Raw genomic sequence first — 25,790 nt, forward strand, 5'->3', positions numbered from 1 at the left:
CACGCCCGGCGCGGTGCTGCGGCACACCAGCGGTCGGCGCCACGGCGCGGGGAGGCTCTGGAGGTGACTCCTAGCCCCGTGCTTACGGTGGCCGGGCCGGGGTTCATTATGGCGGCCGGGTCCTGAGGGCGGGAGCGGGAGGGCGGCGGGACCGGGACGGGACCGGGGCGGGGCGAGGAACGGGAGCGGCAGCGGGAGGGGGGGGCGCGCGTTCCCGTGAGGGGAGGGGGCGCGCGAGGGAGGGAGGGGGAGGGTGTGAGAAACACTCCGTAGCCAATAACTTGGGCTCAGGCGAGGAGCTCGGCGAAGCAGGAATTTATTCGCGATCGCAGTGGCGGGCGTCCCGTCCGTGCGAGGACTACCGCACACCAAATTTCCCTGGTGTATTGCCAAGCACTTCCCCGTGCAAGGGCTTACCATACACCACATTTCCCGAGACTCTTCCTTTCTCTCCCTTATCTCACGCTTCGTCCGTCTCCGGCCGCGCCCCTCGCGGAGCTGCGGAACCGCGGATCAGGACTCCACACTCGCTCCGTACAAAAGTACGTCTCAATCACACGGCACACAGAGTCTCACCCGACCCCCAAGGCAATACTTCCTATTTCTTACCTTGGTCTGTGCACAGAGTTACCGGATCAATTCTCAAAGCCGGAGTGCCTGCCTTCTTCCCTTCCCCACTCCTTCACGGATCCTGCCTCTTTCATCAGTCTCGGGCCCTCTGTCAGCTCTCCGCAGAACCGCCGCCGTCGATGCACAGGACCGCTGAAATCAGCGGGGCATGCCTTCCTGCTGCTGCGGCGGTGGGGCTCCCCAGTAGGCGACTGGCTCCCGGACGAGCCCCCAAATTGTGAGAAACACTCCGTAGCCAATAACTTGGGCTCAGGCGAGGAGCTCAGCGAAGCAGGAATTTATTCGCGATCGCAGTGGCGGGCGTCCCACGAGCAGGAGCGCCCCTGCTGGTTCCAAAACCCAGTTTATATACTTTTTGATGACGGGACCCTCCCCTGTTTCCCCACTGAGGGGGTGATCCAGGCTCACAATCTGTCTGATGCTTCCCAGACAATGCATGGCCTTCAGTTGCCGGCCTGTTAAATTTCGAATTTCTTTCGACTTTTTTACTGGTTGAAGCGGTAATGGTTCTTCACTTACCTGACTTGACTCAACACCGTGATTTTCCCCGAATTGTTCTACGGAGTCTGGTTGTCTGCATTTTACAAGGTCGCCTGCTAAGCGTTCTTATCGCTGCAAGCACACCTCGATACCCCATTCCTTACCTTTAAACAACGTAACTCTGCAAAAACAACATTTTTATTCCCACGAGGGGCAGGGCAGGCCCCGCGGCGCGTGGCGGCGGGGGGCGGGGGGGCCCCGTGACGGCACCGAACGCGGGGGGGGGGCGGTATGGCCTCGGGCGGCGCGACCGGTAGCGGCGCGACCGGCAGCGGCATGGCCGGCGGTGGCAGGGCCGGTGGCGGCGGGGCGCCGGGCGGCAGCCCAGGAGCCCGATCAGGAGGAGGAGGAGGAGGAGGAGGAGGAGGAGGAGTAGGAGCGGCCGGCGGCAAGGTGAAGAGGCGGCGCCACCGTTTGGGCGCCGCGAAGCCCCCCTGTGCCAGGAGCAAGCGGGTGAGGAGCGGCCCCCCCACAGCGGGCCCTTCCCCCTCAGCCCACCAGTTACCCCCTTACTTACCCCCTTACCTTACCCGCCCCTTTATCCCCTTAGTTACCCCCTACCCACCTCCTTACCCCCTTAGTTACCCCCTCGACCGCTTAGTTACCCCCTTAGTTACCCCCTCAACGGCTTAGTTACCCCCTTAGTTACCCCCTCAGCCCCTTCCTAACCCCCTCAGTTACCCCCTCAGCCCCTTCCTAACCCCCTCAGTTACCCCCTCAGCCCCTTACTTACCCCCTTACCCCTCTACCCAGCCCATTACCCCCCTCCTCCCCCTCCCCTTCACCCCCAGCCCGCTGCCCTCAGGACCCCCAGTGCCACCCCCAGGGCTTTCCCCGCTCCCTGCACCCCTCCTCAGCCCATCATCAATTCTCTGAACGTTACCTGCCAGGCTTTGCTTCTCGTTTGTGCTGTAGGGTACAGCAGGTTGATGGTGAAAGCGGTCCGTCAATTCGGGGTGTGAAAATCCCCGTGCTGGAGGGGGGACGCGCCGAGATCCCTCCCAGCAGCTCTTTGCTAAGAAATGTCAGGACGCCCAGGGAGATGCTCTGGAGATGCCCTCTGCACATGTTTGTTCAGCCAAAACCTCTCCGCTATTAAATGAGCAACGTAGCTGAGGGGATTGATTATCATATGCAAAACCAAGGGAGCGCTACGCATGGATAGCTGCTCAATTAGGTTTTTATCACTTGCAGAAATGCCAAGTCCCTTATACCACATATTGACAATCAATCTTGTCCATCTAAAGCTGGCCTGGAAGGGCAATGCAAACATTCCCCACGCTTACAGAGCAACCGTTGAAACCTCTGGCTTGAACAGTGCATTAATGTTGAAAGTGCCATAGCTTGCGTGTGCCGACACTGTGTAGCTAACTGATAAACCTTACACGTGGATTGAAAATAATCAGTGGAGATGGTTTTCTAACTTTTCCATTGTCTGTTATCTCTGCGTGTTTTCCAGTAGGTTTATTTAAAGAGTGTGCCAGAGCAAACACGTGCGTGGGGATATCTGGGGGATTCTGCACAGAGAATGGCTGCTGCACATCCAGCGCAGATCAAATTAACAGTAACTTATCGGGGAAGAGTTTTAATGATTTGATAAATAGACAAACTGATAGGTGTTACATGTGTGCATTTATTATAGCAGTTAGCTTTGTAACCAGACGAATCGTGCAAATGTTCATAACGTAAAAGGACGAGCTTTGAGCAGATAGCTTGCTTAGAGCATTTGTCAATTAATTTCAGTTTATTTTCAATATCATGTCCACTCTGCAGAAGGTTCTGTGGCTTAATGTTAATTGTCTCTCAGTGATGCAGTTGGGGAGGCACGAAAGCGACCGATGCGATTTTGTGAGGTTATACCTCTGGTTCTGATCCCTACCCCGCTGTTTTTCTCATCCTTCCCCCTACAACTTTAGTCGATAAGTCGATTCTTAGAAATACTTAAATAGATGTGTTTTGTGTGCTTGTGATCATAATTACAGCCCACCAAACCCTCTGTCTCTTACCATTAAGCTCTGAAGGTGCCTGGGCACTATAGGCAGTATAGTTAGCAGCTTCAAAGTTCCTGGGAACTAGTCCTGGATCTAATTTACCTTTTTTTTTTCCCCCTGCCTGCAGGAGGGATGATTAGCAGGATGCCTAGCTCATGATTGTCAGCTTTCTGGATATTAATTTTTATTAATAATTTTTATTATTAATTATATTCATTTATATTAATTTATCTTTTATTTAACCGTAGTTCCTGGGGCTTTCGGTCAGGTGGGAATTCTCCGATCGTACCCGATGTATGCCGCAGAGTCAGTCTTCTACAAAATACAGCAACAGCTTTAGAAGGCTCTTGCAAGAGGAGGTGCTGGTGCTATAGCTATAGCTGTGTTTCTTCCAGGACATCTTCTGGGTTAGCCTGACTGTTGAGAGCAGAACTGTTTTTTGTGCGTATAGTCACTGCAATTCAGCATTACTAAAATTGAAAATATTTAGATTCACTGATTTTAATGGGTAGTATGGTCCTGACTGTCGCAGTAGATAATTGCTGAACTTCTGGTTTAGTTGGTTTTCACGGGAGGGTGCGAAGAGGAAGAGTCCTGGAACAAGTCTGTAGGTCAGGAGCTGTTCAGGCGTAGAGTTTCCTGATAGCCTTGCAGATTGACGACCTGCTGGTGAATTTTGGCAGAGGTTTCAAAACTTTGAACCTTGCCAAGGTCACTTGGAAGTGCAGACAGTGATAGGTAGTTGTAAATCAATCTTAGGTGAATTTAGGTTTACCAGAAGTGTAGCGATCCTATGCCAGGGATCAACCTCGTCGTCGTCTTCTGAATATTTGCTGTATAATATCTGTCTTCAAGGTCCGTGGAAGGTGGTATCCCAGCATATGCTGTTGACTGCGTTTCTGTAATTAAACAAGTGTTTTTTCTTTCAAGCAGGGATTAATTAGCAGAATGACAGAAACTGTGAAAAATATTGTACCGGCCTGGCTGCAGAAGTATTTCAATAAGCGTGAGGAGGAGTGTGTAGACAGAAATGAATCTGCAAACCAGGAGGAGACTCCGGTAAACTATCACCACGATTATTCAGATGAAGATACCATAATCGATGAGAGATTCACGCCTGAACCAGCAGGAATTAGTAGACGAGGTATGTGAAAAATCATTTGGAATTCTGGCCATCTGTATTTATTCACAGATTTCTAGTTTTGAATCTGAATTTCAAAAGGAAATTGGAATGAGGGTTTTGACAGAATGAAAAAAAACCAAAAAAAGTCAAAACAACTGTTTGTGAAACCGTCTTAGCTTTAAACTGTATACACAGTTACGAAGCATACATCTTATGCTCTTGGAAGGCATCAGTTAACTTTAGGTACTCTATTAGCCAGGTGCTAAATGCTGAAAATAAGTCATTTGCAAGTGTGCTGGGTTGCATTTTCCATCTTTTAAAAGATATGGAATGAAAATCTGTCTAATTGCCTAAGGCAATTAAAAAAATTAATTTGTTTTGCAGTCTTCGAAACAAAAGACTAGATGCTAGAATGGCAGAGGAAAATTCCGTCTCGTGTCCCGACTTTGTTTGTTTTGTTTTGTTTTTTTTTTGTTTTGGGCTTTGATCAATTTAGTAAAGTTCCTCGTTAACTTGATGGTGAACTGGGGAACTTGTGCACGGATGTGGTTTATGAGATTATTATCCTTAAAATATTCAATAACTTTAAGGTCTACGCGGGGGGAGGGGGTGTCTTTGAAAAGGTATTTGGACCGTTGGCAACGAGGTTTGCAACTCCTTTACCTCATGAAAGATTAATTTGTCTTATATCCAGTGCCTCTCACTGTTCCTGTAGTCCTGTTGTATAAATTTGCATCTATTCTTATTTGAGTTTCTCTTAAATTAGCTGTTTTGGGGAAGTCAGCTTTTAATAAGTGAAGAAGTTTTGTCTGAGCGTGCGTAGGTAACCATAGATAATGTGGAAAGTCAGTTGCTTCTGTTGTTGGCAGAATCAAAAAATAAGGAGGAAATATCTTTGCCTCCAATCTCATCTAATTGTAAACAAGGAGATTGATGGCTTTCTGTGTAGCTGTAGCTTGGGAATGAGTTTGGAGAAAAGAATAGAGAAGGTCTTCGTGACTGAGGAACACATGTTGGCTTTCCTATGTAACTGCGTGAAAGGAGCTTTCAGTAAGAACAGCTGCACTGCAAGCTTGCTAACTCCAGGAGATCAGGAGCAGGTGGACACCCTGGAACCTTTTGCAGCTTATGTTGCTGTCCGTGGGTGTTGCTTACTATGCTTAAGAATAAGATTATTTTTTTTAATTATTACTACATTTTGAAACCAATGTGTTTCTTCAGTTCTGAGGTATCAGTGTGCTGGAGCCTATATTGGGTGGCCTTCCGCCTGAAGAACTTTCTGTATCTCAAACGGTGCTGTCCTAAAAATCTGCTCATGGTTTGGAGAGCTAATTAGTGGTACTGCAGTGGTTATGAAGATTGAACTAACTAGTTTAAGCTTCAGTTCAAGTATCAAGAGGATAGTGGCTCAAAGTCATTTGAATTGCCCAGATTCCTGGGAGAGACAGTAGGCTTTCATCAGGCAAAATACCCATGAATAGTTCCATTCATTTAGCAAGATAGACTTCAAGGCCACCTATTCCAGGCCACTGGCATTGTTTGCAGACCCTTTGCTTCAAGAGGGAAAAATGCTCATCTGGTTACTTGGGTCAACATCCTTGTCCCTTGGGTCAAAATCCCAATAGTTAATGGGTAGGAGATGATGTTTTGCCTCTAACGTGAGCTGATATGGAAGAACTTGGGAAAAAAGTACTGCAAACGTTCATTTTCATGTTGTGTATTCAGATTAATGTAACCTTTGTTCCAATATTATGGAAGCTGCAGTGTTATCTGTAATTTACCGTGTAATCTCAAATTTTGTAAAGCTTATTGCAAGCTGTACATGGGAGAAGGAGTATATATGTTTGATTTAGTGAACGGCCAAGTCAGCGTTAGAGCATTTGAGCACGGGGTCAGAATGTGGTGTTGTAAAACCTCATAGTTAACTACTTCTGGATGCAACATTAATACTGTGTATCGCAAGCAGTGTTGTTGTTGTAGCCAGACAGTTAGATGCAACCGTATCTGGGTGAGGAAGAAGTTAAATTTGGCTTCTCTCTTTTTGCGCTTAGAACTTGGCAATAGCATGGCTGTCGATAGGAAACAGGTTTTGGCTTCTGTGAGCTTGTCTATAGCAAAGCTAATTATCTCCCTGTTCTTGTCTAGAACCATCCACAAGTAGATCAGCACTGAACTTCCCAGTTGTGTTAACAAGGCCCTCTCTTCATCGGAGCCGTCTGAATTATACCATGCTGGATTCTCCTGTCCCACCTTGTCAGCCCTCGACATCTTCTATATTTGGCATTGGCAGTCCTAGGCTGTCCTTCATAAAAGAAATAGAAGATTCTACCTCTCAACAAGACGATGATAACATCTCAACAACCAGTGATTCCTCCTCTAGAGCATCTGATGAAGGTGATTTTTGTGTTCTCTGTTTAATTGACTTTTTTTTTAATGTGAAGTACCTTGCGTTCTTTAATATTCCACATCACCTTAGTAAATAAAATAGGTGAATGTCAACTTTGGATGCGAGAATTAAATTGAATTTTTAGTGTTTTAGAAGTATATAATCCTATCACCTTTTTAATAGAAGCGTGCTTTGGAATACGTTTATGATACCCTGATGTTAGAAAGAGTCAATGCTGAAATATACACGTTCAGCTAGGTTATATGTAAATTTTGAACTGGGACGGTAGGAAATCAGGCTGACTTGCCGTAGCTTGACAACTAGGCTGATTGTCTAGAAGGAAGAGTGACTCAGAATATCTAACAGACAGCTGGTTAAATGTGAATAAGTGCAGGTGACAAATAGGAACACGAGATGTTTTCCTGTGTTTCAGCAAGAGAAGATAAAGAAACTACTCTGACATAAGCTATAGGCTGTTTTTTGACCTTTCTTGGTAGAAGGCTTCAGCTGTCAATACTTTCATGTCTTTTGCCAAATTCATTGAGGAAAGCACACCATTTTAAAATAAAAAATAAGCATCGTGTCGATGTAGGTTGGTACGTAGGTCTTCTCGCTGAAAGGGCGAACAGCAGGTTTGCAGCTTTTTCTAGTCCCCCATATAGACAGGGACTGACGTGTGCTCAGCAGGTTTTCCAGAGAACTTTTGTACAGCTGAGAGTAGAGTTGCTGGGCTTTAGCAATATAACCTGAGTGCACTAGAACTTTCTGGTGTGTCTTCGTAAAACATACATGGGCAGAAGATCGTTAACTCTTAGAGCAGCCTTTGGGGAATCTTCCAGGTTTAAAACCTGTGCGATTATGATCTGTGCTGGCCTCCAGCCTTTTACCAACACAGAAAAAAGCTTTGTCCGTACAAATGCACTGATGTTTATGCGGTCCTCTTTTATCTTAGCCTGAAGGAAAAAAAAATCTGCATTGGAAGCACAGTATTAACTTGGTAAGATTGCTGAAAACTACTTGCAGCTCTGTGAACAGTTTTCAAGTTTGTAGGTGATACTTGGTTTTCAGTCTGTACGTGAAGTTGATCTATTTAAAGAAGCTGAAGTCATGCTTATTTTTCTGTATTGAAGAACTTGAATTAGTGTGATCTTTATTGTTAAAGTTCTGTACGTACGAGAGGCATTTACATCTAGCATACGTCATTTTGGCAGATGTTGCAGTTTTAAAAAATACTTCATCGTCACTGCTCTGGCCCACAGAAGCTGAAAGAACTCATTCCCTCTCGCAGCATTCTGCAGCTAGCTCTAAGAAACCTGCATTCAGTTTATTTGTTTTTGGAGGACTGTGTCCTGTAAGTACTGCACAGTATTTCTTTTAATCAGTTTGAATGTGTACCTGTTTTTCTATCCACTTCTCATACTGTGTTTCCGTAGGTACGTGGAAGCACGTCTGTTTTTAAGCAAAACCAGCTTGGGTTTTCTCCATTTTACCCCGGAAAGACGGCCTATGCCGGTGGTGCAGCTGTAAGATCAAGGCAGCCAAAGACGGAACCTTATCAGGTATGAGAAAAGTAGTGTAGTGGGAAATAGTGATGGAAATAAAAAAAGCAGCACTGCCAAAGGAGCTTTGAGCAGGGAGCTGAATATGTGGTAACAGTTGCTCTTCTGCCCTCTTGGTCTACAAAAATAGACGTCTGAGATTGATTTCTGTTTAAATTCTTTAATGACAGTTTTTACCACAGGTAATACTTGTCAGAAAGAACAAGAATGACAGTTTGGGCTAGTTGTTGGTAGTTGGGGTTTCCTCTGTTGTTAGGTCTTTCAAAAAATTCCATTTAAGTGCCATTGTCTGCCTCTGACTACATTACGTTAAAATAACTTGATGCAAAAAAGCCAATGACAGCATAACTTTGAAAACTTGTGTTTATGGTAGCAAAAGCTACAGTAGTCAAACCTGGCTAATATTTATCTGTGGATCTTCTTTTCCAAGCATGCCTACATTCATGCTATGGATATGTTGTATAAACCTGCAGTCTTTGAAAATATCTAAAATCAACTTTGCTGATCCTTTGTTCTTCTGGTACACAGAGGCATGCAGGACTAAATGCAGTCCCAAGATAAGCAGTAACATGCTTTCTGTTTTGAACGATTCATATAGTTCTTGGAGAGAGTTATTTGCCCCCAAGAGTTCTTGGAAATAGCAAATAAAAACTGCTGACAACTCTGATTAGCTAGAGCTGAATCGAAAAGGAAAGTCAAATCAGGTTTGGTAGGAATATATTTAAATGAAAGTGACTTTTATCGATAAATCAAAAGGAATTTTAAGAAAATGAAAACGCGGGTTTGCTGGCTCTGTTCTGACAGTCCATTTGTGCAACGGAAAAAGGGCAGTACAAGTACCTCACTTACGGGAAACCTTGAAACCTTGTGGTGCAAAGCTGGGAACCCTCTTTGGTCGGCTATTTTTGTTTTTTACAATATTACTGCATTATGGTAAAAAGAGGAACCAAAATACTAGGCTTTTAAAGGAGAGAGTAGCTTGCTTCTTGCTGCTTGCTGTGAATGACAGCAAGGTACTAGAGAGTCCAGCGAAGGGCCACCAAGAAGATCAAGGGACTGGGAGCACCTCTCCTCTGAGGAGAGGCAGGGACTGCTGGGCCTGTTTAGCATGGAGGAGATGAGGTTCAGGGGGGATCTTATTGGTGTATACAAATACCTGAATGGATGGTGCAAAGAGCATAGAGAGCCATTGTGTTTTCAGCGGTGCCCAGTGCCAGGTCAAGAGGCAACAGGCACAAACTTAAACGTGAGGCTCTGTCTGAGCATCAGGAAATGCTTTTGCACTGTGCGGGTGATGGAGCCCTGGCACAGGTTGCCCGGAGAGGCTGTGGAGTCTCCCTCTTTGGAGGTCTTCAAGAGCTGACTTGACATGGTCCTGGGCAACCTGCTCGGGGTGGCCCTGCTTGAGCGGGGGGGTAGACCAGGCGATCTCTAGAGGTCACTTCCAACCTTAACCATTCTGTGGTTCTGTGAGTCTCACTTGTGTTTTTACATGCTGCGTGGTCTGCTTCCTGTCTTCACATCGTGTGATAAGCACAGTGTGGTTATATGAGGGGTTTAACCTGGGAAGAAAAAAAGTCACACCAAAGGAAGTTTTCGACTGATATTTGAAGTTGGGTGGTGCAAATAAACAGTTTACTTTTTCAGTGTAATGTTTAGATCTGTTACAGTTTAAATCAGATCTTTATCTTTTAAGACAAAGATTTGCAGCCAACTTTAATCTTGGGGGAAGGGAGGAAGCAAGAGAGAAGTAAAACTAGTTCCTGGTTATGATTGTATACACTGATTTTAAGATGGTACACTTAGACCATCGTGAAACTCTGAGGTCTGTGTTGTTACTGAAAATGCTTTCTGTACCACAAGCCTTTTCTTGAGTTCTGTTTCCCTGATTACTGCTTCGGAGGCCTTAGCAGTCCTAGCATCATCCGTCTTGACCTTTTACAAGTACGGAGTTCTTTTATTGCTCGTGCAACAAGCACGTGCAAGATGCACTGAGGCCCAAGGTAAACTTCATTAAACTCCGAATGTATTCTCTTCTTTATGGCTTAAACTCCCAGTGACTGCATTTTTCTCTGTCATCAGAATATATTGATTGTATCATCAGTGTAGCCTTGGGACGTAAAATACATGCCTCTTTAGCTCAGAATTGACCATTGTAACACTTAAAATGCTAATTTTTCAGGCACAAAAGAGAGCGAAAGCTGGACAAGAAACTGTGTGGTCCCACGCTACCTTAAGTACCTCAGCACGGCGCATCTTGGAGGCAATGGAGAAGCTGTCAAGCCCTTTGTTGGTAAATAGCACTTCTTTTAATCTGTTTTTGCTTCATGTGTTTATAAAACTTAGTAAATGTGCCATCAAAGCATAAAGATAAAATTATTCTTCCTTACGTTGTGGCCGGTTTAATTTATTGCGCTGTTTTTTCAACAGGATGCTAAAAGAATGGCATCTGTTTTGCTGCTGTGTTGTGTAAGTTGACCATGAACCCCCACATTTTTGTTGCAGGGAACCCTCTCTCTCAGGAGAAAAAAATTGCCCTCTAATAGTTATGCTTTGTTTTTTCCTCAGCCTCCGGACATAGATAAACCGGATATTACTGACTTCCAGTCCAAACGAAGAAAGGTAAGAACCAATAATGTCTTAAGCTGAGGTAGATAACTTTTTCAATGCTTTATCACTATTAGAAAAATTTTCTCAAACCTCAGTGACAACATAGACATCAAATCAAGTTAATATTGGCATGTATCCACAGTAGATGATGGGCTGTGAAGATTACTCAGGTTAAGAATTATGTTATCTTTGTAAGTTGAGAGCACCAACTCTAGAACACACCAAGTCGTTTTATCTTGTCCCCCAACTTGGGGTGAAGCTGCATATTAAAATTCCTGTTGAGGCAAGTTTGCTCTTGAAGAAATGATCACAAATAGAAAAATACTGATTGAGTGGTCATATAGACTTTGTACAGACTTCCGTGTTCATTCGGGCACAGAAAACTAGTTTTTGTGCTTTTTATCACCATTCAAAGTAAAGAGGAGGAAAATTGTTAATTTCCGACGCTATAAATCTTACGCTCCTAAATTCCTATTTGGAGGTAGCACAGAACTGGTGAGAATGCTGTGGTAAAGCATGATTTCCTTTCATTTTGTTTAAAAAATGAAAACTAGTCATCTTTTTTTGATGACTTTAGTTAGGGGTATCATTAAATTGCAAAACCGTACCAGGCACAATAGCTCTTGGTGTATTAAATGCCTAACTGGGGGAATTAATATTTTTCATTTTTACCTTTAAAACCAGCGATGAACCATCGTTGGAGTCTGATAAATTTTCCATAAAATTAAATGGGCATCTCTTTCTGCGAAAACATCTGTGTTTCCAGTATCAGTCTGAGTGTACAAATGACCACTTGTTAAGTGTATGGGCTTCTTAGGCTGGAAATCAAAGTGGACAGTAATACTGGTTGCTTATTGCTTTTAACTCTTTCAATCTCTGTATTGTTTAGCCAGCACAATCTCCATTTGGTAAAGTTCTAAAATGAATGTAGCAGCAACTGCTTAGTTTTTAGGGGGGTAGAGGTTTTTTTTTTTCTTTTTCTTTTCCGACGCTATAAATCTTACGCTCCTAAATTCCTATTTGGAGGTAGCACAGAACTGGTGATAATGCTGTGGTAAAGCATGATTTCCTTTCATTTTCTTTAAAAAATGAAAACTAGTCATCTTTTTTTGATGACTTTAGTTAGGGGTATCCTTGGGCTTATTAAATTACAAAACCCTTAGATGACCACTTGAAGATCAGGTGACTGAAGGAAATAACAAGATGTGCAAACTTTTCATCTTCTGTTCTAATGAGCAAAGGGACAGTGTCTCAAGAAGTTTCTGTGCTAATTCCTTGATTGGATGGATGTATAATTAAGTTTACAATCACTTCAGAGTTTACAAACATCTCAGATTTCCTGGACCATCTTTTCACCATCTGCCAAATTACAAGGGCATGGAGAAGTGAAGTATATCATAAATATTATCCAAATAACTAAAACCAAATCTGGTGTGAATTCTCAGTTATATTATAGCAATACACCTGTGATAAGGCATTAAGAAAGATCTGCCAGATTTGCAACAGAGAGCCTGAAATTGTCAGCCACTAAATGAATGTTGCACGCAGCTGTCAGTGGGTGAAAGGAGATAGATTGTCTATTCATAATACTAGAATTCATAATGGTGGCGGGAGAAGGGTAGCCCGTGATGAGAAGCAATTATTTGCTGAGGAGACGATCGTGTGTTTTCCTGCTAAAGTGAACATGCGGTTGACGGAACACTTGTGCACTCGGGCTAAACTTCTGCAGTGGGTAGCAGTGATGTGGTATTTTTCTTATTTCAAGGAGCTGTACCAGGCAGAATAGCTCTTGGTGTATTGAATGCCTAACTGGGGGAATTAATATTTTTCTTTTTTACCTTTAAAACCAGCAATGAACCATCGTTCACTCGAAGTAGATTTGTGAACTTACATAAAACATGTCTTATTCAAGGTTTCAAACTGAATGTAATATTTTTTAGAAAGATGTATTTTTATATACTTTAGAGAGAGTGTGAATTCTATTACTAAGAGCTGGGAGATACTGTGAAATTAAAGCTGCAGCGTAAACAAAAATTTCCTGTTGGTATTGATTTGAACAATAGCATGCTTCCTAAGACTGTATTTTCTGATCCTTAAGACCGCAGGCGGAGCCATCGGTAAATCTTGTAGCCTTTAGGGTTTGTTTTCTGTCTGACAGTTCAGTTAAGTCAGTTTTGCAGAACACGCAGTGGTCTGTGTTAAAAATTAACTCTGGTCTGTGAAAATGCTTTGAAAAGGGAAGTCAAACCCACTACGTGAAGTGCATCTAATGCACATGTAAAGCATTGGATCATATTTTAATGAATGAGATTATTGTAAGACTGACAAGTTGGTTTTTTTGAGTGTGTTCTATTGTTTGTGTAACTTTGAAGGGGGAAAATGTAGGGGATGTGAAGCCCAGAAGCCTGTATAATTAGTTGCTTAACACTTCGAATGTTAAATTAATGAATTAAGCTACTGAAAAAAAAAAATCACAGTGTGGGCAGAGGAAAAGATAGGAGCATATTCTAGGAACATGGGTTATTTTAATTATGGTAGCATGAATTATTTTGTCTATGAAGCTAACTGCCAAATTTTGAAATGGAATTCAGTCAGACTTTGGCTACTTATATATAGCTTTATGGATTTCGTTACTGGTTTTCTGGTGATTTCCCTCTACAAGTTGAACGGTCTTCAGAATTTTCAAATCGTATTCACTGAGTGCCAAGACCGATGGGGGGAGGTTTATAGTTCTGTAATTTGTTTTCATCAATAAATATTGGAATTAATTTGGGTGGACGTAAGGATAAATTGATTGCTGTTTCCCTTTCAAAGCTGGAATCCCAGAATGCATTCCAGCCTCCACCTGTTAAGAGACTTGTGACACCAACGGTAAACCGTCAACCGATGCGTTATACGCGGTATTCTGAACCATCACCGACTTCAACTACTCAGTCCAGCAAAATTTGCCAGAGAGTAGACACAAAGTTCCAAGTGAGTACATTTTTGAGTCCTTATGTGCCTGTTTTTTTTTTCCAGTCTTGGAATGTTTCTCAAACCAATTGTTATCCTATCTTTGCAAAAAGTACTGATAGTATGTTTGAGGCGAGCTTTAAGGCAGTGGGAACCATTGTGAAATAGATTGAGCTTTTATGGATTTAATTCTGTTTTTGGAACACTCAGTGTCTTGTGGTTGTTTTCACGATGTCATGATGTGCTATTGAGTCATCCTGTTCTCAGTGAAAGAATATTAAAAGACAGAAATGTTTTCCTTTTATATTCTCATGTACACAAAGCTGTCACTGATGAAACATGCTCGTGTTCTGTGTAAACTATTCCAGGTGAGCTATGTGCTCCAAGTGAGAGTTCTGACAATGTGCTGAGTTATCGGTTTTGATTGCTTTGGAGTAGATGGAGTCTAATAAATTTTCCATAAAATTAAATGGGCATCTCTTTCTGCGAAAACATCTGTGTTTCCAGTATCAGTCTGAGTGTACAAATGACCACGTGTTAAGTGTATGGGCTTCTTAGGCTGGAAATCAAAGTGGACAGTAATACTGGTTGCTTATTGCTTTTAACTCTTTCAATCTCTGTATTGTTTAGCCAGCACAATCTCCATTTGGTAAAGTTCTAAAATGAATGTAGCAGCAACTGCTTAGTTTTTAGGGGGGTAGAGGTTTTTTTTTTCCTTGTTTGTTGATAAATGACAGAAAACAGAAAAGTATGTCCCTTTTACGGGGTTGGTAAACACAAGTTTTGATGAAAACTCTCCCCCCCACACACACAATTTTTGTCATTTTGTTTAAAATAATTACTTTCTTTGTTAGAGGATTTGACAAATTTGATTTAGTGTTCTATCAGTTTGTCCTCAATGCTGAGTGAAGCAGTGTGCTTACTTTAGCCCCAAAATTTAACTGAACTGTACCCACAATGCTGAATTAGGGAACAACGTTAAGTAGGTGAGGTGTATTCAGGGCTATAAAATTAAAAATAAATAAATAAAATAAAAACCACAAAAAACCACATGAAGTGGTTGTTGGTACTTTGTGTATTCTGTACATGTTCAGCTAAGTCTTGAACTAAACTTAACTTGCAGGGGATGAGAGAGAAGACTTTGCCTGCAGAACAGTGAGCAGAACCATCTGAAAGGTATGACATCTATTAATTTAAAACTTACTTGAAGGAAGAAAGAAATCTCCTTTTTCAGTACAGTCTGCACCTGAAAGGTGGTGACAGTTCTCAGTAAAAGGAATGGGAAATCCAATGAAAATTTTGTATTTTGAGGCAGCTGCAAAGTCTGGATTGTGTTTGAAGATCAATATAACTTTGAGAAAATTGTTGTTTTTATGAACGGAAGGAAGATGAGCAAGAATAAAAGTACTGATACACCACTTTTTATCCCAAGTTTATCTTCTGAGTAGGATACGAAGATGGGAAATGAGGCACGTTTTCTGTATCCACAGAAAGGATCTTTGCTATTGGAGGCCTAATTTTTTCCTTCTACAGGAAATATGGCTCATTTTGTAGTTTAACTAAATCTGTAGCGTTACAAATTTTGCTTTGACAGATATTTCATGGTTTATAACTCAGTTTACTTATAACAAAATAATTTGTCCCTCCTAATGTTCCCTAGGGGAAAAGCTATTAGTTTTAGCTATTTAATTGCTTGCAGTTTGAAAGCTCTGTCCTAATGGGATGATTCTTTCTGAAGTATTCTTTAGAAGGTGAAGTAGGGGAAGTGAGTTACAGTTCAGGAGGATGTTTATTGATGTGTTTTTTTCTTTATTTTTTAAGCAAAAACATGGAGGAAGATTTATGATTTATTATTCTTTTTTTTAATACTCCTTTCATGATGAAGTTAATTGTCTGCTTTGAGTTCACATGAAGACCATGTGTTCTTTAGGATCATTTGAGGCCAAATGCTAACTCATCTCTAAAATAAAAAAAATCCAGCAGAATTAATTGAATTTCTTCTTGAGGAGACTGCTTTGTGTTATACTGCTTTCTTGGTTTAGGTCAAATGAGTTATCCTCCAGATAATATTGATGGCTCTTCCTTCTGGGCAAATGGTGTTTTGGGTAATAATGCTTGAGTTAAGAGACTTTGCACTCGGTTTTTAGGGGGTCGCTCTTTTCAAAGAACAGTAGCAGGGAATTTTGTTGACTCTATGCTCATCTGCCAAGCAATTCTTAGGTGACCATGGGCATTCTTTGGCTTGCAGAAAGAACTCAACACTTTGTTTTGGCATCTAAAAGTTGGACTTCACAACAACCACCTTTTTAGGGGTGGAAGCGACTGGCTTTAAGGTTCTGGTACAGGTGCAATCAGGTGCTGGGTTGTAATTATGTTTTTTTCAAACTGTTCTAAATTGTCTCTGTTAGAACTCCTTTCTACTTCTCCATTTAGGAAGGAGATAGAGCAAACTCATACTGCTTTTGATTTCGTTCACAAAGTTTATTGCAGTGCCCTACCTTTTGTTTGTAGAGTAGGTAGTGGTGGTAGTGTTTTTTGTGATGCTGGTCTCTGTTGGGTGCCATGTTCTGGAGCAGGAGCACCACACTGATCTGCTGGCAAGAGTCCCTTTGGACAGTTGAGTTGGAATACTCAGTAAATCTCTGGCCCACCAATGCTATATATCTATGTGTGTGTGTGTGTGTGTATATATTTTAAACCTGAGTCCAATTGTAGATTAGACTTGCTTGAAGGCTGACAATTGTCTTTGCCCCCTTGAAGCTCACAGGTGTTAACAGAAAGAGGAATATGGGCTGTTATGGGCAAGCGATAGTTGTCTGAATGAAGATCTATTTTGATGTAAGACTTTTTTCAGAATTCTAATGGATTGACAGTTCGGATTAGAGAAAAGTCTGAGCATATGCCTTAGGGATCTGTCTTCCTCTATGCAGTTACAGTGCTAAGCAGGCTGTTGTCAAGTATTTGACAAGTTTAGACCAGTTCTCCTCCTCAGTATTGTGGGAGTTTGACCTGGTGTCTTCCAGTGCGATCTAATGCACTTCTGTACTGACTGACTGATTGGCTGCAAGATAAGCTTTGAGGTCACAGTTTTTCCAGGCATACTTCATTTTCTTGCCATAGTACTTTTGTTAGAGTTATTCCCTATTCCACTTCTGGTTTGGGTTATTTTTTCCCCATTTGCTCTTGGATTAGGATATCTTTCTGGTTTTGAGCTAGGCTTTTTTAAGTACCAGAAAAACGCCTTTGTATGCCTTACAAAAGGGATCTGTATTCATGTCTGAAAAGACTTCTGGAATGTTGGCATACCCAAACACCTCTGCTGTTCCTGCTGATGGCCACATGAAAGCCAGAGCTGCTTCTGAAGCTTAGGCCATATTACCTTGCCACACAAGTCTAAGGCGTCCCTATTCTATCAGAGCTGTTGGCAGTGTTTCCCATGTGTATGTGTGCATATGTGCACTCTTTCTGTATTTTTGTGAGCTGTTCTTTTATATCCCTGCAAAAGATACACGTGCATCGCAGAATCAGAGAACCAGTCCTATTTAAAGGAAGCACTGGAAAATAACAATCTAAATCAGCTCTTCTATTTCAGGTCTTCTGGCTTAGTCATTGTTCCCGTGTGAACGGTGCACTTATGTATGTCCTTTTCATTGCTGCTGTTAATAAAGTTTTTCCTATTTAGAACATCAAGTATTTACCAGCGTTTAGCAACTTGTGAGACAGCTTTAGTTTTTTTCTGATCAGCAGGTTTCAATTCTAGGACTAATAACAGCTCTAATATCTTGAAAAAAAAATTTGGCTGGTAATTTTTTTTTCTCTTGTTTCCCCCAACTTCTGTACTGTCGTGTGCTAGCAATGTGACCAGCTACAAATTCAGTACTGCTGCGTCCAATGGTCTGTCTTCAGGAGTGAGTAGCGGAGGTGGCAAAATGAGAAGGGAAAGAGGAATACACTATTTATCAAGAGCTGTACAAGAACAGGTAAGTGACTCTTAAATTAATTGCTGTCACTGAGCTTACTGAAGTAACTAGCTAAGTGTGTCAGTTTTATTGCATCATAGTAAATTATAACAATACCGCTTTATTTTTGCATTGTTTTTGTTTTCTTGTGGGTTTCAGAGCAGGCTCCAATTGATTTCCTGTGTTTGAATACCTGAACTTTGCTTATGTAATTTTGAAATTTTTAATTCTCTTACCTTGGAGATTCTTCAAACTATAACATTTCTCGTTAGCAATTGAATGAATGAGTCCTAAGAAGAGAAGTTTTGGTGAAGGTTTGTATAGTTTTTCTACAGGAATGATACTTGAAACGAGTGCCAAGTATAAAAAGAAAAAAAAAGCTTAATTTTTGGTTTCATATTTAAGTCATACAGAAAGATACAGGCCAAGAGTGTGAAAAAGAGTAGTAGAAGAGAGCATTCTGCATGTCTGCTAACGATGACTCAGTTTTTGATACTCACCAAACTCATTGTGAGAGAGTTTTTTTCTCATTTTAATAGGAAAAATCTATTCCATAAAACTATGACCATGAATATTCAGATTATTTTTTCTTTTATTGGATGTTATATAAGCTGCCTGTAAGTTAATTTAAGTATTTACGTTAACATTAAGTATTTAATTAATATTAAGTTAATATTAAGTATTTAAGTTAATTTAAGTTTCAAATCATTAAATGGGACTTCCAGATGATGCAATATAAAGAAATCATAAACACTGTTGTTTATTCCTGTAACGCAAATAAAATAATGGTCCAAATATCAAAAGTTCCATAAACTTTTCAAATCAAAACTGTGAAACAGATGTAAGCTACAGGATGCACTGAATATCAGTAGTACCAACTTACATCCCTTCCTAGTCATTTCTAAGTAGATCATGATAGTACTGTACAAATTTTGGTCAGATTTCCTATGCCATTTAAAACATAACTCATCCAATCTTAGTAATCAAATAAAGTAAGTGGCAGGGATGAAAATTGAAGTTGTTAAGAGGCTGTTTTCTGATTTTTATATTTGCATCCTGATACATGGTATAGACTGTATTTACCAGAACACAATCTTCAGTGCTGCTAGTCTGACTTTCTTTGGTGCTTTTTGTGTTTAGTTTGGTTGTTGAACCTACCTGCTTCTTTAAACATTACCTTTTTCCACGTTCACTGCTGTAGTGACTTTAGAAACTTTGGCAGCTATCCCGCCTAATTTTGCAAGAGGAACACTTTCTCACTTGTCTTGAGAGTGTACTCTTAATTGAAGCCATGCGAGGGTAGTTAGAAAGGATGATGCTTCTCCAGAGCTTTGATGACTAAAGTATAGAAAAGAAAGAAAAAAAATGTGATCTGTGCGTCTCTGTTCTGCACAGGTTTTGAGTTAACTTTCAGTGTTCTTGCTGTACAGTTGTTGAATAGAGTATAATGTGGAAGCAGGCCTGCCATAAATTAAAATGACGTGGTAGACAGAGGTGGGGAGATCGGGATTTCTTCTGGAAACTTGCTTTCTCTTAATTTGTATGGATTTTTGTTCTATTTAATTTTGTTAATAAATTGGGTGGGATGGGGTGAGAAAGTAGTATGTCTTGTATAAGAAAAATTAAAATTTGCAACTTTAGGAAGTGGAGGAACCAGTGCTACCGAACATACCCCTACCCATCAGTGCTGCATCGCTGCCTCAGTTCAATTCTAGTTTCGTTGGTAGTAGCGCTGTCTCAGCGTCACCGAGCGCTGTTTCAACAGCAGCAATGAGCACGGCAACTCCAGCAGCTGCGACGGGCATGGCAAATCCATCAGAGGTGGAGGGCATGACAGATCCATCAGAGGTGGAGGGCATGAAAGATCCATCAGAGGTGGAGGACTTGACAGATCTATCAGAGGAGGAGGTGGAGGACATGATTTATACAACGGCGACGTCAGGCATAACGTGTTCAACAGTGCCCTCAGGCTTGACATGTCCAATAATGGCGGCGGGCATGCCATACCTGCTGATGACAAAGGACATATCAAGGTCAACAGCGGCAACGACAAGCGTGGCAAATTCAACGGAGGCGGCAGGCATGGCAGATGCAGCAGCGATGGCGGCGGGCAAGGTAAATCTTTATGCTATAAATAATGTTTACAATGAGTATACTGCTTTATTGCGAGTTGACTTTTTCTGTGGTGCTCATGAAACTAACAAATATTAGTTTCTACGCAGCTGAATGAATTGGGGTTGTATGCCAGTTTGGGGAAAAAGGCATAAATGTTTTGATTCTGCTTCTCTCAGTCTTAGAGCCTGCCAACTCCCATTTAACGTGATTGTATAACTGCTTCAAATGCTGTGGAAGTCTGCGGGGGAAGGGGGGTGTGGACTTTATGCCAAGTTATTTATAGTGGTTTTGGCAGGGGTAGAGTTAATTTTCTTCGTAGTAGATGATGCTGTGTTGCAGATTTGTGAGCAAAACAGTGTTGGTAAGGCACTGGTGTTTTAGCTGTTGCTGAGCAGTGCTTACACAGTGACAAGTCCTTTTCTGTGTCTCACGCTGCCCTGCCAGCGAGGAGGTCGGGGATGCACAAGAGGCTGGGAGGGCACTCAGCCAGGACAGCGGAGCCCAGAGGACCGAAGGGATATTCCACACCATTTAGCATCGTGCTCAGCAATAAATGCTGGGGGAAAGAAGGGGAAGGAGTGGGGAGTATGTACAGGGTTATGGCATTTGTCTTTCCAGGTAGCCATTACATGCGATGAGTCATTAATGCTACCTCAAATTTAACAACTTTACTTCTTTACTTCCAGTTCTTTTCCCTGTTCCATTTGGAGGGAGTGAGCGAGTGGCTGTGTGGTGCTTAGTTGCCTGCAATGGTTAAACCACAACTTTATTTAAGTTATTAAATTAGAGGTAACGTGGTCATATAAGCCTCACATAGAATGAGCCTAGGGTGCAATAATTGGCATATTATTGCAATAAAATAAACATTAATCTGTTCCAGAGTACTTGAAATATTTTTTGTACGGTTTGAAGTAGACAGCTGCTTTAACATGTTGAGGTGTTTGCTGAAGTTCTTGGAGTATCATTGGGCTGAGTTTGCCGTTCTTCAGCTTCCTGGCTTGCTTTTCCGTGCATTTAGACCTAAGTAGCATCTCCAGCTTTTCCTCTCAGTTTCTGGAATTTGGTTTTGAAGATATTGTCCTATACCCACTTGGAAACTTCCCTGTGTTTTATTATTACTTTTATCTGCAAAATAACTCAAACATCAGGTTTTTCGACGTCACTGCGGGACTTCTGTTGGGTAGTGAATTCAGGTAGTTGTTGCTCTTAAATATAAACCTTTAATTCTTTTGAAAATACAGATACAACCAACAAGTACTGTTAGCAGTCCTGAGTTTGCGTTTTCATCTCCAGTTGTGAAATCTACTGAGGCAGAAGTGCTACCTACGTCTTCTGTAAGTAAAATAATAAAGGAGCTTGACTTTTTTTCTTAGGCATTTAGTAGGCTGTTGCAGAACACTAAAGCAGAATCTGCCTTGATGGAGAAAAGTATGTAGGCTTCTGGCTTATAATTTGTCATTCAGCATGCGTGCTACAAATGTGAAGAGCAGCTTTCAGATTTGGTTTTGTGTGTGCATTCGATTGAAGTTCCTGTGGCTTGAGAATCTGAAAAACCTCTCTTGTTCATAGCAGATTGGGTTTACATTTAGTGTTCCCGTTGTAAAATCGGCAGAACTTTCTGGACCCAGTGGTACTCCAGTGACGCCCTTTCTTACCCTAGGTAACTGAAACTTTAGCACTTCAGATCTGAAGTGCTGATTTTCCTTTTTTTCTTTATTAAATCTTCAATCTGTCCTGTCTGCGCATGCTAGCAATTCCAGGCAGTGTTGGACTTCTGCAGTATTTTTCCAGTGACAGATCTGCTTTTATATTTTTTTTTTGTTTTGTTGCTTTTTGTTTTGCTTGTAATCATAAAGCATTGCAAAGTAAGTAGAATTTGTGAAGATTCTTATGTGAGAAGCATGAAAGCTGGAAATTCTTGTTTCTAACAAAAGTGAGTATAATCTGCTCTAACTAGGTCACATTGTGAAAGCTGTTTTTGTTTTCTTTTGTTTCAAAAGACACCACCACCTCAACCAACATCAACACACAGAAAGAGGAGGTCAAAGATTTTGCTGGTGGTCCCTTCACCACTGCCCACGTATTAAAGGAAGGAAGCGTCTTAGACGTTCTAAAAAATCCTGGAGAGATAATGAACTCCTTTTAAAAAGATGCTGCAAAAAATACGCTAGCATTTTTTATTAAAAAAAAAACCAACACACGACTTATGGTTAATAGAGTATCTGCTATAAATATGAATGTAGGAGAGCATTACATTAAGCGCTGCGTTTGTTAGGGTGCATCTGCCCCCTTCTATTCTAAGTGGTGTTTATTGCTGGAAGTAAAACTGCAAGATGAAAAGCAGATGGGTTGCATCTCCTTTACGTGTTAGGATGTAATTGTAAATGAGGTACTAAGAGAATTAGCCAGATAATCGGTGTTTCATTTTAAGTAAATACAATTTGTGGAATTGAAAAGGAAATGTTTGTAAAACTCAACACTCCTGTCCCACCTTCAGCCCAGGTGAAGAAAGAATAGGAAAGAGCTTCAGTTCCAAATACATGGCGAAAGCTGCGAATCTTTGGGCCTTAGCTTACAATGGCTCCTGTGGATTAAAATTTAAACTGCAAACAGAAGTGGAGTGTTTTACGTTAAAAACCCTTTTCTGAATTTTGTTTTTAAGCAATTGCAATTGTTTTCAACAGTTTCATAAAGTGTGTCTGTGGAAAAGATATCTTTTAAGAAAAAGGGCTTTATTGAATTTGATCTTTTCCCAAAAGTCTTCTTCTAACTTACATACTTGTTAAGAAGGCAGCACATTTCTCTGTTGGAAAGAGCTAAGTGAGAGAAAATACATTGTGCATTTTGTTTAAGGAAAGACCTCTGAGTGAAGTGACATTCACTTTCTTTATCGGTTTAAAAGAAGCAGAATCTAAATCCACATTGTTCAAAGACTTCATTTTTGACTAAAAAAAACCCAACAAACAAACCACAAAACAACTATGTTCAAGGTAGATTTACAAGCAACTTGAGCTGCTGTTTAAGATGCATTTCCTTTAGTCTTTCTGTATTAGTAGCTTGTCTTTCCTGTTAAAATTGCCACCTTTTAAATAAGGAGTTGTCCTGTGTCCGATGCATTTTGAAAAAGATTATAGAAAATTAGACAGTTGTTCAATTGTCTTGAGTTTTTATTATTTAATTAATATTCAGCATCTGTGGGAAAATACCGCATGGATTGCTGCTCCGAGTACAAACTTCTGTACAGTTACTGGAGTAGATTTGAGTCATCTGCTACGGAAGGAGGAGCTTTAGAAATTTGATTCGATTGGGCATCGCGTCTTAATCAAATTGTATTATTTCCATTCCACGTTGGACTGTCAGATTTCAGTCAGCTACTGTCTGTTTGTACTTGTATCGACCAGTGAAAATGTTGATTTAAAGCTTGCTTGGAAACAAAGAGTTAAATGAAGCTTTAACGAAATGTTCTGTTGTGACCCAGTGCAGCAGATGAAATTTCATCCGTTTAGATAAGATTTCTGGGGACTTCCTGTTGCGCTCGGTCTGAATGTCTAGTTGTAACCATTGGCACCTGAGTTGAAATTTTTGCCCTCTAGTAAAGTCACTTAGTTACATGTAGTGAGGTGCTGCGCTAACAGGAAGACTTTTTTTTCTTGCTTCCTAGACTTTGGATTGTTGAAAACACGCTCTTCTACGTCTGCACAACCTACAACAAGCACAGTGGTTTATACTAGGCCTGCAATAACAACTTTTTCTGCAGGTAAAGAGACTTCTAAACAAGCATCGTACTGGCAATCTGATACATGTGACCCTTTTCTGCAAAACAAAGACATAAAGGACAAATGTGTAACTTGTCAAGCTACTAAAGCCTCAACAGTTGAGAGTATGAAACAGACAGTAAGTTCAAGTCAATGCGACACCTCAAAGCCAGCAGCGCCCCCAGCAGGGATGCTGGGCTTTGGAGACAAATTCAAAACAGTACCTGGAACGTGGGATTGTGATACATGTCTTGTCCAAAACAAACCGGAAGCTACAAAATGTATAGCATGTGAGACACCAAAACCTGGAACGGGAGTAATGCCTGCTCTGACATGACCAGTGGTCACAGACAGCTCGGTGACAGTGACATCCTCCTCGAGCAGCACTGACACAACAGCCACTCTGGGCTTTGGAGACAAATTTAAGAAGGCGAAAGGCTCTTGGGACTGTGGAATATGCCTTGTACCAAATAAGACGGAAGATAACAAATGTGTAGCCTGTCAGTCTGAGAAACCAGGTATGGTCCTTTTTTTCCTGTTGTTTCCATCCTAGCCTCTGTGAATCTTGTACAGAATAAAAGTACGTTGCATATATGGAATATTTTAAGCAACACGATTCCCAGGTACGGTTGATGGATTAGCGGCTGTCTGCAGGATTGGTTTACAGGCACTTCAGAGGTCTCAGCCCAGGTTCCAGCCTGTCGCATAGATTGAACTGATTGTGAAATGTATTAGTACGGAGCTGGATCAATGCAGATACCCCCGGCTTTGCAGCTGGTGAGGGAAGATGGCTGAAGTGGGTGACTTAATTTAAAAACAACATAGTGATTTTTCACTGGCGAAAATGAGAACTCCATAGAAAGAGTTAAAAATGACTGCGTTTTTCTCTTTCAAAAAATAAGTAAAAAAAATTACAGAATGTGTCCAAAATGCCTCTACTCACCGTTTGTATGTAATTGAGGGGAGATGTGAAGCCAGATTTCAAGACAGTGTAGTCTTAACTAGTCTTAAGCTAAAGCAGAGAGATGCCTATGAAGGTCAGTGGTAGGCTTCAAGAAAGCGAGTGACCCGCTGGGTAACTTCTTCAGGGCAGTACTGGGTTGTTTCCCATTGTGTGTGACCGTAATTGATTTTGAGCGTGGTTGTATTGTTTTTAAAATACGATTCTAATTCTAACTTTGACTCTAAATGTCATTTAACATGCCATTACATCGAAAAACACCTGTGCAAATATATCGTGGAAGAAACAAATTAAGATGGACTAGACCGGGCTTTTGTAATCATCCTGTGCGGTAAGACTGAAATTTCATGAGGTAAGATAATGGATTTCAGACAGAGTTGATTCTCTTGGACTTCCAACCTCTGAGCGGTCAGTCGGCATCTTTGTCTGAGGCTCTTGCCATTGCAAGGAGGAATTTTGGAAATGAGGGGTTTACTGTGACCATGGTGCAGTGAATTGCACGGTTACGTTGCACTTGTCAGGAGGAAGAGCGATGCAAGTAATACTAGGATAAAAGTTTTCTGCGTGTGCCGTGGAAGGGAAGAGCCATTCTTGTCTTTCCGGTTTTGAATTTGAAGCGTTATCTTCTGCTTCTCTCTTAAAAGGCACCTTTTTTTTAAAAGGCACCTGTCAGGCCTCTTTATGGAGGTTACACTGTCGTCAACAGCAGCAGAAGCTTGTGTGCTGAACAGAGTTGTGTGTTGTTTGGAAGCTTTGAGTTCCACTCTGGTTTTTTTGTTTGTTTGTTTGTTTCTTTGTGGGTTTTTGGTGGCTTTTATTTTTTTCAGGGGCGGGGGGGGGGGGAGTTGCGGAGTAGTTTTGAACATTTCTGTGGGATTTGACAAATCAAATTTAAAAGTTAATGTTCATTTTATAGTTCATGTTCAAACAGGATGGTTAACTGTCTTGTTTGTCTCACAGAGGGTCCAACACCTGTGACCAGTAGCAGTGCATCTGCATTTTCTGCTCCTTCTGGAGAATTTCTGGATTTAGACAAATTTAAGAAGCCTGAAGGAAGCTGGGATTGGGAGACCTGCTTGGTTCAAAACAAAGCAGAGGCCACGAAGTGTGTAGCCTGTGAAAGTGCAAAGCCAAGCACCAAAGCAGAGCTCAGAGGTAATACTTAATGATTAAAACGAGGATGCATATTCTGTGATTTATTTTTTGGTT

The 25,790-nt window shown here is 41.4% G+C and overlaps 1 long non-coding RNA gene and 1 pseudogene across 2 annotated transcripts in view; both read left to right on the top strand.

Moving 5' to 3' along the window:
• The first annotated feature begins 1,435 nt into the window (after window positions 1-1,435).
• The window catches only part of LOC310890841 (nuclear pore complex protein Nup153-like), a 36,676-nt pseudogene continuing 12,321 nt past the window's right edge, over window positions 1,436-25,790 (top strand). The window contains exons 1-8 of the transcript in view: window positions 1,436-1,623; window positions 4,095-4,305; window positions 6,430-6,678; window positions 7,882-8,021; window positions 8,104-8,229; window positions 10,412-10,468; window positions 23,547-24,138; window positions 25,542-25,736. The product of the transcript in view is annotated as a nuclear pore complex protein Nup153-like (transcript). The remainder of the gene's footprint in view (window positions 1,624-4,094; window positions 4,306-6,429; window positions 6,679-7,881; window positions 8,022-8,103; window positions 8,230-10,411; window positions 10,469-23,546; window positions 24,139-25,541; window positions 25,737-25,790) is intronic.
• On the top strand, window positions 13,670-19,497 carry LOC310890829. Its single transcript, XR_014577324.1, has 4 exons — window positions 13,670-13,812; window positions 14,915-14,967; window positions 17,645-17,771; window positions 19,392-19,497. It is a non-coding gene; the product is annotated as an uncharacterized lncRNA (long non-coding RNA).

The sequence above is a fragment of the Anser anser genome (genome assembly GCF_964211835.1).
Source record: "Anser anser genome assembly, contig: HAP1_SCAFFOLD_103, whole genome shotgun sequence".
In the NCBI taxonomy this organism is placed as follows: Eukaryota; Metazoa; Chordata; class Aves; order Anseriformes; family Anatidae; genus Anser; species Anser anser.